This window comes from Leopardus geoffroyi, chromosome B2 (assembly GCF_018350155.1).
Source record: "Leopardus geoffroyi isolate Oge1 chromosome B2, O.geoffroyi_Oge1_pat1.0, whole genome shotgun sequence".
NCBI classification, from domain to species: domain Eukaryota; kingdom Metazoa; phylum Chordata; class Mammalia; order Carnivora; family Felidae; genus Leopardus; species Leopardus geoffroyi.
In genome coordinates this window covers 55,290,168-55,309,101 of record NC_059332.1, presented here as the reverse complement: position 1 = coordinate 55,309,101, position 18,934 = coordinate 55,290,168, and positions in this window count along the sequence as shown.

The following is an 18,934-nucleotide window of genomic DNA, read 5'->3' as shown; positions in this document are numbered from 1 at the left end:
TATATATATAGACATGAGCTCGTGTCTATATATATATATATATACTCTCTCTCTCTCTCTATATATATATATATATAGACATGAGCTCATGTCTATATATACATATAGAGAGAGAGAGAGAAAGAGAGAGAGAGACTATATTCTGTTAACTTTTATTTGATAAGAAATTTTATATATATATATATAGATATATATATAGCTCATGTCTATATATATATACATATATAGAGACTGTATTCTGTTAACTTTTCTTTGATAAGAAATTATATATATATATAGATATTAGATATTAGATATATATATATAGATATATATATAGCTTGTGTGTATATATATAGAGAGAGAGAGAGACAGAGACAGAGACAAAGAGAGCAAGCTGGAGAGAGGTGGGGGGAGAATCTCAAGCAGGCTCCATGCTCAACACAAAGCCTGACGTGGGGTTTGATCCCACGACCCTGGAATAACGACCTGAACTAAAAATCAAGAGTCAGATACTCAACCAACTGAGCCACCCAGGCACCCCTACTGTCTATATTAAGTGTGTTTTCTAGCAGGCAAGTTTGGAAGTATTTGGAAAATAGATATAGGTCATTGGATAAATGCAGATTATCAATGCAGTCACATTAATGCCTTGTTAAGTATCAATGCAATCTACTGTATGGAAAAACTATAGATTCCAATCCAGTACCACTAGTTGAATGTATTCAAATATTACAGATTATATAAATTACCTCTTTGTAAAGTAGATAACATTCTAAACACTATTGTGCCCAGCCTAATTAATGAACCAAGAAACACTGTGTCTCAGAAAGTCTCAAAAATTTCCCATTAGCTTAAAAATTCACTATTAAGTTTAAAAATAAGGGGCACCTGGGTGGCTCAGTCAGTTAAACATCCAACTTCAGCTCAGGTCATGATCTCATGGTTCATGATCTCATGGTTCTAGAGTTCGAGCCCTGCCTCAGTCTCTGTGCTTGATAGCTCAGAGCCTGGAGGCTGCTTCAGATTCTGTGTCTCTCTCGCTCTCTGTCTCTCCCCAGCTCGTGTTGTCTCTCTCTCTCAAAGATAAATAAACACTAAAATAAATAAATAAATACATACATACATACACACACAGAGTTAGGATTAGAAAAGCATCTCTGTTGTGGAGAAGATGACATAGTACACATTTCATTCAGTGGAGGAAGTCTTACTTTACAGCTGAGTTAGAGGGTATCCTTCTGTATTCCTTGGTTTTTTTAGGCAGGGTGATTTGAATCCTGTGGCCATAACACCTACATTGGAATATAATCTGCTATAAAAGCAACATCTATAGGTTTTTTTTTTTCATTAACCCAGGCTATTATTGGAGGTAGCATTTTTTACATGTAAATATTTTGTCATAATCCTTTGATGCTTCCAAGAGAACTAAAGTACATACAAGACTTTAAAATTCTACATAGCAATTTAACCTTCATCTGAAATGCCAGATTTTTTACTGCCATTTGTATTTTTAATTTGTTTCAATGTTAAATTGTATTTTTTTAATAGATATTTACACATGGATTAAAACTCAAATAAGGTACTTTGTGTAAAATCTTTCCCCCTCCCCCACCATGCCTCTCTTCCAGGCACCCAATTCCCAATCCATGAGCAGTCAGTGTAACTAAGAGAAGCCGTCTCAGAAATGCAGACCTCAGTCTCTCCCTTCCCACTCTGAGGTAATAATACTAGGAGGATCCCACTTGCCACTGCACAAAGATCCTTACAAACAAACCAACCCAGAGAAGTCCTCTAAGACCCTGAGTAGGTTAGGAGATACACCATCCCACAAAGGCAACCAAGGCTTAAGTGAGCTGATCAGCCTCTGTGTGTTCACTGGGTCACCATGGTCATCACTGGCTGGCTTATGCAGCATCACACAAAGAAAAGGGTCTCTTCCAATTCTTGAACCCACTTTAGGAGGCTTTCTTCATTAGCAAGGGAGCTTGCTCTTACTCCTCCTAGTGTTGTTCTGTAAGTGTTATTCTCCCACACACTGCTGATTGTGAACCATTTATGAATATTCTACAAGGTTCCACAAGATCGATGTTTGCCTTATGGTTGTCCTAGGGACATACTCATGTTTGAAATTTTTACCCACTTCATGTGGTACAAATTAACAATTTTGTGATGTAACATGAAGTCTATTTCTTACACCAGTTTTACTGACTTTTATTTTAACTAGAACTTACCTTACTTCAGGAAGAAAGAAAAGGGTAGTAGATTAAAATGTGGGTGAAATTTGGTTGAATTTTCAATGTTCAACAGTCATTGCTAAAAGATGGTTCTCAAAACTTGAAATGCAAAGGAGGTAATCTGGAAATCTCAAAGGATATGCAAGATAGGGAACTATTTCCTCTGGGCTAAGAAAAGAGGATTGAGGATGCATTTTGCATTCTTACACATCTGCATTTTTTCCCAAATAAGTATACAATGCTCTTTTAATATAAAATTATTACCTATTAAAGTACATAAGCGGCTATTGTTCCCATTTACAGATAACAAAACTAAAGCAGTGATGGCTGAAGTGACTTTGCCAGCTGTATCTCAGAGAGTCAGTGGGGAAACGGAATTTCAAATGGGGTCCCTCCAGGTCCTAGTCTATTTTTTAGCCCACTGACTCTCCTGTCTTCTTTTATAAGAGCACTGTATCTTGAAAGCATCTCTCAGAGACACCTCTGAGGTTAATGCCTTAGAAAAACCTATCAAACATAATGACTTTGATAGAGACCATTTCACATTACTTTTACCAATCTATTTTTCTTGGTTCGTGCTCTCAAAAATGTCTGACTTTTCCCAATGACACTGTTCACACTGATTCTAGTTTTTTAACAACATAGGCAAAGATTTAAGCTGACTGTCTATGAGGCAAAAAGAAAATGACAGTAGAATTCAATTCTCCAGGATAGATAGAGAATATGCAATACATCTCCATTTTAGGAACCATCAGTATTGCATTACCCAGCACCCACTACAGCAGCAAAAGGGGACAATCTTGGCAGCTTCATGAGATCCTTGGAGAAATCTCCCTCCTCCTTTGCTCCAGCCCCATCCCAATTCATCCCCAGACTATTCTTTGTATCTATTATGGTTGCCAATATAACTGGCTCCAGACCCCTATAGTGTGGGTTTAATGGTAAAGAGAAATGCGAAATATAGAATATGGAATTTCTAAACAGTAGAGGATTCTAGTGACATCTATTTAGTCTAATCCCCTCATAGACAGGATATAAAAAAGACCAAACTTTCTAATTCATTAACAAATAATGGGCTCTACTTCTTAAGGATTTGCATCTCCATGAAGAATTAAAACCATTTGTCTAGTTTACCTAATACCTTTTCCAGGAGAAAGGGACTGGAGTAGACCTGTGGATCCCCCTCAAGAGGGATATAGGAAAGGGAGTATGTAGGTGCCAGGTGACTCACCGCTTCTCCCTCACCCTTTTTCATTAGAGCTACTGTCTCCCCATAAATATAGGTGTTATACCTCTTCCAGGGCATGTTTTCATGAGATACAACTTATCTCTACTCCATGAAGCAAATGGCATGCTCTTAAATCCAGAGGACTGGAGTCAAATGGATTGAGCTGGGCAAGGCAGGTCCAACCTTTAATCTGCCAAACAACCTGGAGCCAGGGATTTGGTCCTCAGGGACTATCAACAAGCAATTCAGATATGATGGGTCAGAGAGTTCCATCTGGGTCCCATTCCTCAAAAAGGAGATGAAGTCAAATCAGGGAGTATATGTAACCAGGTCCAAGAACATCATAGAGGCCTAACTATGGGATAGAGCTAAGTATTGGAAGCATGAAAAGAATGGAGCACAGCTGGTCAGAGATGAAAGTATAAAGCACCTATGCAATTTTAGATTGGAGAATCTACCACTTTTCTTTAATTTAGCAGTAGACAAAATACCCAGGGCTGCATCTGACTGGCTTAAAACAAAGACTGCTTTTTGTAAGAATTTCCTCTACATCTCCACCTCAAAAGCCAGTAGGGAATTGTCATATCCATGTTCAATGCAAAATTGAAGTGCAATTTATTACCTATAATCTATTATATCTCTCCTTGGCATGTTTATTGGTTACACTCCTGGTTATAAGCAACAGAATTTGACACTGGCTGATAAAGCAAAAAAAAAAAAAAAAAGTATAATAATTCATGGAAGTATTGGCTGGGAGACCTAAAGGCAAGGGCCAAGGATGAGCTTGGGTACAATGTCAAAAACCATGTTGCAGCTAGCCTGTTAAAGAACAATCACCACTGCTATGGTCTCACCAGAGAGTAGAGAAAACCACTGTGGTCACGGCCACCACTGCACCAGCAAGCAGAAAGCTACACTGAGACCTGTTTGTTTATATTGCTTCCTTCTGTATCAGTCTGTCATGGGTATTGCTGATGGCTGACTCCTAGGCTACAAGCTACATTTTAGCTGCAAGAGAGGTTATAAACTTATGGTTTGACTCTTTACTGAAGATGTGGGATTCAAAAATGAAAACTACTCCAAGTATAGAAAAGCTATTCAAAAGGTAATGGGAAATTTTTGACAGGGCTACCAAGATAATTCAACAGGAGAAAATACTGTTTTCAGCAAATAGTGCTGAAAAACTAGATATTCACATGCAAAAGAATGAAACTGGAACCATTTCTGACACCACATACAAAAATTTACTCCAAATGGAGCATAGGCTTATATATAAGAGCTAAAGCTTTAAAATGTTTAGAAGAAAACATAAGAGTAAATCTTTGTGACCTTGAATTAGGCAAAGCCTTCTTGGATATGACACCAAAAATATAAGTGGCCAAAGCAAAACAAAACCAAAAATAGTACTTCATCCAATTAAAAACTTGCCTTTCAAATGATACCATAAAGAAAGTGAAATGTATGGAACCAGAAGAGACCCCAAATAGCCAAAGCAATCTTGAAAAAGAAAACCAAAGCAGGAGGCATCACAATCCCAGACTTCAAGCTATACTACAAAGCTGTAATCATCAAGACAGTATGGTACTGGCACAGGTACAGACACTCAGATCAATGGAACAGAATAGAGAACCCAGAAATGGACCCACAAACGTATGGCCAACTCATCTTTGACAAAGCAGGAAAAGACTATCCAATGGAATAAAGACAGTCTCTTCAGCAAGTGGTGCTGGGAAAACTGGACAGCGACATGCAGAAGAAGGAACCTGGACCACTTTCTTACACCAGACACAAAAATAAACTCCAAATGGGTGAAAGACCTAAACGTAAGACAGCAAGCCATCAAAATCCTCGAGGAGAAAGCAGACAAAAACCTCTTTGATCTTGGCCGCAGCAACTTCTTACTTAACACGTCTCTGGAGGCAAAGGAAACAAAAGCAAAAATGAACTACTGGGACCTCACCAAAACAAAAAGCTTCTGCACAGTGAAGGAAACAATCAGCAAAACTAAAAGGCAACTGATAGGATGGGAGAAGATATTTGCAAACGACATATGAGATAAAGGGTTAGTATCCAAAATCTATAAAGAACTGACCGAACTCAACACCCAAAAAACAAATAATCCAGTGAAGAAATGGGCAAAAGACATGAAGAGGCACTTCTCCAAAGAAGACATCCAGATGGTCAACCGACATGAAAAAATGCTCAACATCACTCATCATCAGGAAATACAAATCAAAACCACAGTGAGATACCACCTGACACCTGTCAGAATGGCTAACATTAACAACTCGGGCAATGACAGATGTTGGTGAGGATGCAGAGAAAGAGGATCTCATTTGCATTGTTGGTGGGAATGCAAGCTGGTGCAGCCACTCTGGAAAATAGTATGGAGGTTCCTCAAAAAACTAAAAATAGAACTACCCTACGACCCAGCAATTGCACTACTAGGCGTTTATCCAAGGGATACAGGTGTGCTGTTTCGAAGGGACACATGCACTGCCATGTTTATAGCAGCACTATCAACAATAGCCAAAGTATGGAAAGAGCCCAAATGTCCATCAACAGATGAATGGATAAAAAAGATGTGGTATATATATACAATGCAGTATTACTCAGCAATCGAAAAGAATGAAATCTTGCCATTTGCAACTACGTGGATGGGACTAGAGAGTATTATGCTAAGTGAAATTAGTCAGAGAAAGACAAAACTCATACGACTTCCCTCATCTGAGGACTTTAAGAGACATAACAGATGAACATAAGGGAAGGGAAACAAAAATAATATAAAAACAGGGAGGGGGAGAAAACAGAAGAGACTCATAAATATGGAGAACAAACTGAGGGTTACTGGAGGGGTTGTGGGGGGGTGGGTTAAATGGGTAAGGGGCACTAAGGAATCTACTCCTGAAATCATATTGCACTATATGCTAATTTGGATGTAAATTTAAAAAAAATAAAAAATAAAACAAGTAAATAAATAATTAAAGAAAGAAAGAAAAGAAAGTGAAACATAACACAGAAAAGGAAAAAATAATGTAAACTACAAATGTTTTAATTTCTTCCTCTTTGACTCATTTGTAAGGGAAGGATTCCTACACTAGAGTTATGGGGATGGCTGAACCTACAACACCCGACACAAAGCAGATGAGACTAGCAGCAGTTCATTAGTCACTATACTCACAGACAATGGGACAAGGATACCACGTCATGTGGAGCCAGCCACATGGGAGTTGCACTCAGGAACAGAGTGTACAACTAGGAGCTGTGGAGGACAATTTCATAGTAGCAAGAAGGTAGGATGACCCTTGGTTCCCAAGAAAGGATGTGATTGGTTTATTTGAATAAACCCATGGGTTGGCTGAGACTTGCTATTCAAGGATCAGCAAGAATCACATCTGTTCTGTTTGATATGGGGAGTTGTTTCAGGGACATTATATATGGGAGAAGAATGGGAAGAGGACCTGGAAGTTAGATCATCCAAATCCTTTCCAATTTTTCCAGATGTTAAGGCAGCATATGATATTGAACCTTAATTTTATGTTTTAAACCACCATAAGACAAGTCTTCTTTTTTTTTTTTTTAATTTTTTTTTCAACATTTTTAATTTATTTTTGGGACAGAGAGAGACAGAGCATGAACGGGAGAGGAGCAGAGAGAGAGGGAGACACAGAATCGGAAACAGGTTCCAGGCTCTGAGCCATCAGCCCAGAGCCTGACGCGGGGCTCGAACTCACGGACCGCGAGATCGTGACCTGGCTGAAGTCGGACGCTTAACCGACTGTGCCACCCAGGCGCCCCAAGACAAGTCTTCTAAGGGACTCATATCCAGGATATACAAAGAACTCCTACAACTAAAGAGTAAAAGTACAAATAACCCAATTTAAAAATGGATAAATGACTTCAATAGACATTTCTTCAGAGAAGAAATAAAAATGGCCAACAAACACTTGAAAAGATGTTCAACATTATTAGCCATTAGGAAAATGTAATGTGATACCACTTTATACCTAAGATGACTATGATAATAAAAGAAAATGGACAAAAACATTTGGCAAGGATATAGAGAAATTGGAGCCCTCCTACATTGCTGTGAGGAATGCAAAATGATGCAGCAGCTTTGAAAAGCAGTTTTGGCAGTTCCTCAGAATGTTAAACATAGAGGTACCATATGAATCAGCAATTTCACTCCTAAATATATACCCAGGAGAAATGAAAACATATGTCCACACAGAAAGTTGTATATGAATGTTCACAGAATTATTCATAATAGCCAAAAAGTAGAAACAACTCACATGTCCATCAAAACTGTTGAGTGAATAAATAAAATGTGGTGTGTTTATGCAATGGAATATTATTCAGCAATTAAAAAATGAAGCATCAATACGTACTACAACATAGATAAACCTTAAAAGCATACTAACTGAAAGAAGATAGTCATAAAAGAACACCTATTGTATTATTCAATGTATAAGAAATGTCCAGAATAGGCAAATCTATAGAGACAGACAGTACATTACTGTTTGTCTATGGCTGAGGGGTTGTGCCTAAGAAGTGACTGCTAATGATTATGGGTTTTTTTTGGAGGATGAAAAGTGTTCTAAAATAGGTAGTGATGATGGTTGTACAATTCTATGAAAGTGTTAAAAACCATGAAATTGTACCCTTTAAATGGGCAAGTTATAGTGTGTGAATTATTGAGATATAAAGTTATTATTTTTTTAAGGTATGAGTGCCTTAAATATGACCGATTCCAGAAGTTTAACTATAGTCAAATATCTACTTGAATCTTTTACTTAAAATATCTTCACAAAATTTGGAAACCCTTTATGGCTGATTGACTAATATATATTTCCTTATAAATCTCCTATAATCTTGATGGCAACAATGAGAAACACAGTAAAGTAGATAAGTGACAACTGCAATTTTATTTTTTTAAATATTTATTTATTTGTTTTGAGAGAGAGCACATGCGTGTGAGCTGAGAAGGAGCAGAAGGAGAGGGAGAGAGAGAATCCAAACAGGCTCTGCACTAACAGCACAGAACTTGAACTCATGAACTGCGAGATCATGACCTGAACTGAAATGAAGAGCTGGTCACTTAACCGACTGAACCACCCAGGCGCTCCTGTAATTTCATTTTAACCATCTGTGTAAATAAGGGTTAGGGAATAGGCTAAGTTTTTAGAGAATGAAAGGTTAATAGAGACACACCAAGTGAGAAAATTGCTTCTCAAAAATGTTAGCTAACTTTTCCAAGGTCACAAAGCCAAATGATAAAGATTTTGTGTATGTGGAAACCTAATACACCATCCATGCTAGGAGGCTGGCTAGCCAGCCTCCATGATGGCTCCCAATGATTCTCACCTCCTGTTATTTACATTCTTATGCAGTCCTCTCTTCTCTATCCCATTGTTCATTCTCAGAGAAACTAGATGAATGTCATGATGACATTTAAGCACCTATGGAGAGGTCCATGTAAAAGGAACTAAGGTCTGCTAACAATCACATGACTGAGCTTAAAAGCTTATCCTCCCCTACCTGAGTTTTCAGATGAGACTGCAGCCCTATTTGACAGCTCGATGCAACCTTATGAGAGACCATGAGCCAGAATCATCCAGCTATGCCTCTCTTGAATCCCTGCCTCATAGAAATAGTGTGATAATAAGTTGTTTTAAGCTACCATGTTTGGGAGAAGTTTGTTATACAGTAATACCCACTAATACATCCTTTATGCTGTTGCCACTCTAACTACTACTTCTTATCTTCGAACCATTAAATACTTACAGTGATTTTCCAGGTTGCACAGGTTAAAATTCAAATCTTAATCTCTCTATTTGGGTAGGACTTTGATTTACATTTCTCCATTTAAGGAGAGGAAAATTAAATATTACAGTGTTTGCATAATTTTTTTCAATCTCATTAGGAGATTTTGCTACTCCAGTAAGAGCAAAGTATACTATTTCAAAGTAGGATAACTTCTTAGGTATGTTGCTCCTGCTTTTGCTACCAGGGTAATTAAATCCAATCACATCATGTTCCAAAGGTTCATTGATCTCTATCTGTGTTATCTGTAAACAATTTCACCCATGTTCCTAAATCCACTCTGATCAATTTCCCAAGAGTTTCCCAATGTAACAAAGGAGCCACAAGGGAAAATATAGAAAAGAAATCAGCATATCTTATCCTCTACATTGTGGAAGCAAAATTCATAGTAAAATTTATTATGACTGACATCCACTGTTCCCCTGACCTCTTTTCTTCATCTAATGAAGACTCAGTCTCCTTCTCCTCTCTAATCATGTCTCAGTGACCTCACTAGAAAATAGCAGCAATCAGACAAGATTTAGTTAACTCTCCTTCAACCAAAACTACCAACCAATCTGCATCTATATCCACAATGGAATTCTCATCCACATTCCTCTCAATAGTATTTCGGCACCTGGGTGGCTCAGTCAGTTAAGCATCAGACTCTTGGTTTCAGCTCAGGTCATGATCTCACTGTTCATGAGTTTGAGCCCCACATCAGGCTCTGCACTGACAGTGCAGAGCTGCTTGGGATTCTCTCTCTCCATTTTTGCCCCTTCCCAGCTTGCTCTCTCTTTCTCTCTCTCTCTCAAAAAATAAATAAACATAAACATAAAAAAATAGTTAATATCTCCACATGTGCTTTGTACTTCTTCTCTTCTTAAATACTCAAAAATTTTACATCCAATATTTTCCAACCTCTCTTTCCTGGATTACCAATTTCTGCCTCTCTTTGTATGCACCCCAGAAATTTATCAATATTCCTTAATACCACTTCTCTAAAAATATTCTCTCTTAATCCCATATACCCAGTTGGCTGCTATCCCATTTCTCTGATCTCCTTCCTGGGCAAAATGTCTCAAAGCAGATTGGATTCTTGGTTTCTCTGTCTTACCATCTTTCATTTTTTACTTAACCCATTCTAGTTGAGATTTGATACCATCATTCCACTGATACTACTTTTATCAATTGGTACTAAATACCACATGTTTTGCCACTTCCAGTGGACATTTTTCTATCCTCATTTTACTCAATCTCACATTTAATCCGGTAATCACTCTCTCCTTATTAACATACTCTCTTCTTTTGGTTCCTAGAATTCTGCAACATCACACTCTTCCTCCTACCTCTCTGGCTACTTCCACTCAGGCTTCTTTCCTGATTCCTCCTCTTTTGCCTGCCTTCCAAATGTTGCCACTTCACAGGGCTCAGTCCAAAGACATCTCCTCTCTCTCCTGCAAGTTGCTCATCTACTTCCAACACATGAAATTCCATATAAACACCAAAAAATCCCACATTTATGCTTTCAGATTCATATATCCAACTTCTACTAGAGATCTCTAGTTGCTATTCACACATATTAAATTTAATATGTCTAAAACAGAATTTTTCATTCTCAAATAAATTATTCTCCCAAGCATCCCCATCCACCTACATACTCAATCCTGAAACTAAGTGGAGTGTTATATATAATTTTTCCTTCTCCTTTTACCTTTACCTATATTCAATCCAACAGCAAATTTTCTGGAGACCATCTCCAAAATGTGTCTTGAATCTATGTACTTTATGTTGTATACCACCAGCATCGTACTATATAATGCATCATACACCTATAATACTGCCAGGGCTCCCCTTTTTGGTCTTTTAAGAGGAAACTTGTAGAGTGGAAAGAGCATAATGGTATATTAATTATCTATTGCTACATAAAAAATTTCCCCAATTTCATTTTTTCTAAACTGAGCCCTCACCTTTGTCCCATCTACCGGGTTCTTTACCTGATAAATTTCTTATGATTTTATATATTTTAGATTAAATATCATCTAATTTCCTGACCATATTCCCTCTTATTCTCTTTTTATAAGTTCTTTATAATTTATAATTATAAATGTATTTACTTGTCAATTGTATCTCTACCCCTACTAGACTCTAAACTCTATAAGCAAACAATGGTTTTTTATTCTTCATCCAAAACCTACTGTCTAGGTCAGTACTCTGAAAGTAATAAGCTCTCATTAATATTTGTTCAATAATAATGACCGTGCTATAGGAGATTCATAAAATCAAAGAATATTCAGTTTAAGAACAACAAATCAAAAGACCTTTATAAGTAAACTGGGCATTCTTTTGCAAAAGGCCATCAGTATGCCTTGCATTTGCATTTAAGAAGTTCATTACATACAAAAATGCAAAATTACTGCATTCCCATTTCTGCCAGCCACATATTTGTGTATGTTTGTATGAGGTTGTGTTTATTTCTTAAATATCCTTTTCTACTCTTTTAATTACTATTTTTAGCACCTTCTGATTCAGATTGAACAAGATCTGTCCGCCAAAAATGCTCTTGATTCTTATTAGAGCATTTGACCTTAAAAGGCCTCCTATCAGAAGCCTAAAAATGTCAGCATTTCCCCAGATGCAGAGGCTTGTCTCATTCCTTTAACCACTAAACTAAATGATAAATCAAAGATATTCTAAGGGGGGGGGGGAACTATCAAAAGTCTTACTTGTAAAGCAGAATTGAAGTTGAAAAGAAAGTAAGAATGAGACACACTATATGGGCATCAGCAGCCACAGGGGAACACTGCCAAAAAGTCAGAAATAACTTCTCAAGGGTAACCATTTTCAATCTATTTTATTTCTTTTTATTACTCTTCCCAGGTAACAGAAAACTTCAACTGATATGAAACCTTTTAACAAATGTGGCTTGTAATATGGTCTATTTATATTCTTATTTTATTTGATCCAATTATTTTCCAATAATGCTCCTGGTATTAAAAGTCCTTTTGATGATTGTTCTGTTTTCCATTTCCAAAGTCATTAACCTCCATTCCCTACCTGAGGTGAAGGGAATGCTCTGTGAGTGACAGCCTTGTTTACAGAGAGCAGGAAAGGACTTGGCAGCTGTTCCAAAGTGTCAAATGAGATAGCCTGAAGAATGCTATAGAAAAATGTCACCAAATTGGGAAGCGACGTCACACTAACTAGACTGGCTCCTTGTCCACTAATAGAATTCTCTGACGTGTACCTCGAGAGAGAAAGATTTTGCTAGGAGGGAGGAGTGCTGGGTAATTTTTTGTACCTTTCATATGACTTTCACAATTTTCCAACTATCAAAAGCATAAAGATTACCTTAAAAATGAAAATAATGAGAAGAAACAAACTAACAAAGACTATATTAATTTGAATTAAAAAAACAGTGTCTTTTTTAAATGATTTCGTTTATAACATCTCAGAGTGCCTCTAATATGCCAAATTTTAACACAAAATTGATGCTCTTTAACTATTTCAAAAAGTATATCCGAAAGTGTGCCAAAGTGTTAATTTGAACTATGTCATTACTTAAAAAGCACATAATCAGGTATTAATTGGGCAAAGCCTTCTAATATAAGTTTTCTATTCTCTATTCTCTTGTGACATTTAGTCTCTTAGTAAATGCAATTTTTCATTCAATAGACATTTCTTAAACCTCTAGTATGTGCAGGCACAATTCCAGGCACTTAAAATCAAATACAATTAAGAAATCAGTTTCTAAATTGTACCAGTCATATCTGGGAGACATCCAATAGTTCATACTCTGGTAGAAAAGAGAGAAAAGAGAACAATAAATAAATAAATCAGAACATTCACAAAGTTATATTCTTTTATTCCCTGTGCTTTCTCTGGGCCAAAGTCTCTCCCCTGAATCCTAATCATTCTTTCTAATCCACAGATCTCCCATCTTCACCTCAAAATCAGGTCATTCAAGACAGATTTTGCCCTTGTGTCCAACTCCAGCTTGGTTCCAATCCCCAAATCCCTAATTGTCAAAATAATAACCAACAATGATCACGTACTATGTATAAAGCACTGCATCAGTGTGGTACACTGATTATCTGACTTAACCTTCAAATTATTCCTATGAATTGGGTCATATTGTTAGTCTATTTTATAATTAAGGAAGCCAAGAATTAGAATACTAAGTAACATGCTCAAATAACTAGAAAGCAGTAGGTGTAATTTGTAATTACACATGTAATTACACATGTAATTACAAATGTAAATTTCATGAAATTTAAATATAGATGAAGTATTTCTCTTTTTTTTTTAAGATTTTATTTTTAAGTAATCTCTACATCCAATGTCGGGCTTAAACTTACAACCCTGAGATCAAGAGTCTCATGCTCCACCAAGTGAGCCAGCCAGGCACCCCTATAGGTCAAGTATTTCTAATTAAAATTTAGCTTCCAAATTTACTAATTTGGAATATATCAGTATAAAATATACATCAGATTCTGAAGACCTAGTATGAAAAGATGTAAAATATTTGATACTGTTTTATATTTACTACATGTTGTAATGATATTTTGGATATACAGCAGGTCCCCCCTTGTCCATCGGGGCTATTTTCCAAGACTCCTAATGGATCCCTAAAACCACAAATAGTCCCAAGCCTTATATATATTGTTTTTTCCTGTATATACATAATTGTGATAAAGTTTAATTTACAAATTAGGCACAGTAATATATTAACAAGAATAACTAATAGTAGAACAATTGCAACAATATACTATAATAAAAGTTATATGAATGTGGTCTATCAAACTATCATATTGTACTGTACTCACCTTCTTCTCTGTTGATGTGAGATGATAAAACTCTTATGTGATGAGATGAAGTAAGGTGAACAACATAGGCATTGTGATAGCATTAGGCTGCTATTGAGTTTCTGAGGATTCAAAAAAAGGAAGATCATCTGCTTCCAAACTATGGTTGACTGCAGGGAACTGAAACCACAGAAAGTGAAATCATGGATAAGGGAGGTCTACAGCATTGGGTTCACCAAAAAAAATATTATTTTGATTAATTTTACCTGTTTCTATTCACTTTTTCAATGTGACTATTACAGATTTTTTAATTGGCTCGCATTATATTTCTATTGCACAGCACTGGTCTATAGCCTATTCTCCTAACCACTACACTATCTCAGCTGTCAGGAAAGTTTTTGTTTGTTTGTTTGTTTGTTTGTTTGTTTGTTTTAAATATCTGTTTATTTGGGGGAAAGTGCAAGCGGGGGAGGGGCAGAGAGAAGGGAACTGAAGGTCCAAAGTGGCCCTGCACTGACAGTGCTTGACAGCAGCCAGCCCAGTGTGGGGTCTCAAACTCACGAAACACAAGATCAGATCTGAGCCGAAGTCTAACACTCAACTTACTGAGCCATGCAGGTGGGGCCCCTCTCAGGAAGGTTTTAATTCCATGCTTATGTGGTAACAAAGACCCATTAATTGGCTGCTGTTCCTGTCTCTCCCCCTCCGATTTGCTGTTTGAGTGTCCCTGCCATTTCCCTCTACTATAAGCTATTTGTCTTGGGATATCTTATCCCCTTCACTCTCTAGCCTCCTCTCAATTATTCTTTAAGAATTAACTCAAGTCCCACCATTAAAGAATGGCTTTTCTTGTTATTTATTCCAAAATATTTTTCATTCTTTCACTTCAACATTAAAATACGGAAATCATCAAACTAGACATTCAAGTCTAGTATTCTGCTACAAAGCATGGCTCTAAGCTACATGTTGTAAGAATGGGGGGATAATTCATATATTTGTAATCATATTCCAGCTCCTTTTTCTAGTCTGTATCCCTGCCATTCATAAATTCATTCAAATAATTCTTGAATTCATTCACAACTGCCACTGCAAGTTCCACACTTATTTCACGAATACTACTTTTATTTGCCTAAATTTCCTCATTCAAGTTTTAAAGAATGCCGTGGTGTTCCTTCACAATTATGAAGATTATGTGTTATCTTATCCACTGTTTAATTTATAAATTTTAGTCATGTCTTATTTCAGTTTTAAATTCCTCAATTTAAGTTCCTAATCATTCTTTATATGGCAGTTATTATCACCAAGAGGAAAAAATATTATCTTTGATCATTGTATCTTAATCTACAGTCTTTCTTGACATACATAAGAATTGACCATGGTCTTTAAGATTCCAGCTGAAAATAATATGAGAGGGTAATAGAATATTTTCTGTTTAGTGTCTAATTTCCTTTATAAAAATTATTTTAAGTACTTTAATATTTAGCCATACATTGATCTGATGGCATCAGGAAACATTCTATAACAATTCTTTGCATTTGAGGAATAACCACAACCTTTTTTTAATACACAGAGAAGGTATATAACTATTTTATAATTCTGCTTTTGGTATTCACATTAATTTGCACTTCTCTGCTTATCCATACTGATGCATAAATCTTTATTCCTGTCTCTCCCTATCTTCTTGGTGTCACAGAATTAAGTCTTGGGAGATAATATCACTCTTAGATGTTTCACAACCTATGTTTTCCTCTTCATCATTTAGATCATTGATTCTCAAACTTCAGAATGCATAAGAATCCTAAGATTTTGACAGAAGCTAAAGATGAAAATGAAGAAAGTAAAAACATGCTAAAGCCTTTGTCTTACTCATTAATTCTCGGCATTCACTCAAAAAACATAACTTTAAAAATGTGAAAGAGCTTATCTGTAAGATTTCTGCTTCTGGCAACATGGTAGATTAAATATTTAAAAAAATTCTTGATAGAAAGCACACATAAATGCTGCATAACATATAACAAATATTCTTATAATTACCTATCTGGTATTATAAGAAAGAAAAAAAAGAAAATTCTCAGGCACCAACTCAAAGACAATTAGAAACTAAGAATTCATATCCATAGCCAGCCCCTACATTGGTTTGGGAGTTAAAATAATGCTTCATGGTCTAGGAAAAGCCAAGATAAGAAAGTGAAGTTTCCTTAGGCCTACAATATTTGGGGATTGTCTGGAAGAACAAGCAAATCCTAAATCTAGGCCATCCAGGATTTCTACAGATAAAGTTTTGGTAAAATGGGCTTATATTCTAAAAGGAAATATTATAGAAACAAAAAGAGTCAAAGGAAGTGACAAATAGTGAATTAGACCCTACAATTTTAGCTAATGAAAAAATTATAACTATAATTATTAAAATAATAAACTAAGGAGATAACATAAAAAGAAAATTGGATACAACTGAATCAAGAATTAATGAACTAGAAGATAGGTCTGAAGAGTCCAGCAAAAAGAAAAGTGGTGTATAAAATGAGAAATTTAAATTACATTTAACAGTTCTTCCAAAAGGAGAAAATAAAGGAGGAGAGATAATATATGTAGAAATAATAGTTAAAAATTTTTCAGAATTGTTGAAAAATACAAACCCAAACATACAGACAGAGCAACATCTATAATGCTATCTATAAAAATTAGAAAACAACAACAGTAAACAAAAAGCATAAAGAGATCTTAAAGCTCCATAAAGAAAAGACAGTTGGCCTTTAAAGGATTAATAACTAAGCTGACAATAGACTTTTAAATAATCAATGTGGAAGCCATAAGACATTAAAATATTTCCAAAATACTGGGGAAAAATAAGTATCATCTAGAATTCTATACGGAGCAACAATTCCTTTAAAAAATATGAAGCAAAATTTTTTTCATATAAAAACTGAAAAAAGTGACCACCAAAAGACTTTCTTAACAAACTTCTGTAGGAAGTAATTCATAGGGAAAAAAGGGAAGATGGCGGCATAGGAGGATGCTGGGCTCACCGCGCGTCCTGCTGATCACTTAGTTCCACCTACACCTGCCTAAATAACCCAGAAAACCGCCAGAGGATTAGCAGAACGGACTCTCCGGAGCCAAGCCCAGACGAGAGGCCCACGGAAGAGGGTAGGAAGGGCGGCGAGGCGGTGCGCACTCCACGGACTGGCAGGAGGGAGCCGGGGCGGAGGGGCGGCTCGCCGGCCAAGCAGAGCCCCCGAGTCTGGCTTGCAAAAGCAGAGGGGCCACACGGATGGAGTGTGTTCCCACAGCAAGCGCGACTTAGCGTCTGGGAGGTCATAAGTTAACAGCTCTGCTCGGAAAGCGGGAAGGCTGGAGGACAAAGGGAGGGAGAGCTGCTGAGCCCCTGGACGACAGAGCTCAGTTTGGTGGGGAACAAAGGCGCTCGCCAGCGCCATCTCCCCCGCCCATCCCCCAGCCAAAATCCCAAAGGGAACCGGTTCCTGCCAGGGAACTTGCTCGCTCCGCGCAAACACCCAACTCTGTGCTGCTGCGGAGCCAAATCTCCGGCAGCGGATCTGACTCCCTCCCGCTGCCACAGGGCCCCTCCTGAAGTGGATCACCTAAGGAGAAGAGAGCTAAGCCTGCCCCTCCTGCCCCCGTGCACCTTGCCTACCCACCCCAGCTAATACGCCAGATCCCCAGCATCACAAGCCTAGCAGTGTGCAAGTAGCCCAGACGGGCCACGCCACCCCACAGTGAATCCCGGCCCTAGGAGAGGGGAAGAGAAGGCACACACCAGTTTGACTGTGGCCCCAGCGGTGGGCTGGGGGCAGACATCAGGTCAGACTGCGGCCCCGCCCACCAACTCCAGTTATACACCACAGCACAGGGGAAGTGCCCTGCAGGTCCTCACCACGCCAGGGACTATCCAAAATGACCAAACGGAAGAATTCCCCTCAGAAGAATCTCCAGGAAATAACAACAGCTAATGAACTGATCAAAAAGGATTTAAATAATATAACATAAACAACCTTATTGATAAGAATGTGGTAATTGCAGGACTTTAACACCCCACTTACAGAAATGGATAGATCATCTAGACACACGGTCAATAAAGAAACAAGGGCCCTGAATGAGACATTGGATCAGATGGACTTGACAGATATATTTAGAACTCTGCATCCCAAAGCAACAGAATATACTTTCTTCTCGAGTGCACATGGAACATTCTCCAAGATAGATCACATACTGGGACACAAAACAGCCCTTCATAAGTTTACCAGATTTGAAATTATACCATACATACTTTCAGACCACAATGCTATGAAGCTTGAAATCAACCACAGGAAAAAGTCTAGAAAACCTCCAAAAACATAGAGGTTAAAGAACACCCTACTAACGAATGAGTGGGTCAACCAGGCAATTAGAGAAGAAATTAAAAAATATATGGAAACAAACGAAAATGAAAATACAACAATCCAAATGCTTTGGGATGCAGCAAAGGCAGTCCTGAGAGGAAAATACATTGCAATCCAGGCCTATCTCAAGAAACAAGAAAAATCCCAAATACAAAATCTAACAGCACACCTGAAGGAAATAGAAGCAGAGCAGCAAAGACACCCCAAACCCAGCAGAAGAAGAGAAATAATAAAGATCAGAGCAGAAATAAACAATATAGAGTCTAAAAAAACTGTAGAGCAGATCAACGAAACCAAGAGTTGGTTTTTTGAAAAAATAAACAAAATTGACAAACCTCTAGCCAGGCTTCTCAAAAAGAAAAGGGAGATGACCCAAATAGATAAAATCATGAATGAAAATGGGATTATTACAACCAATCCCTCAGAGATACAAACAATTATCAGGGAATACTATGAAAAATTATATGCCAACAAATTGGACAA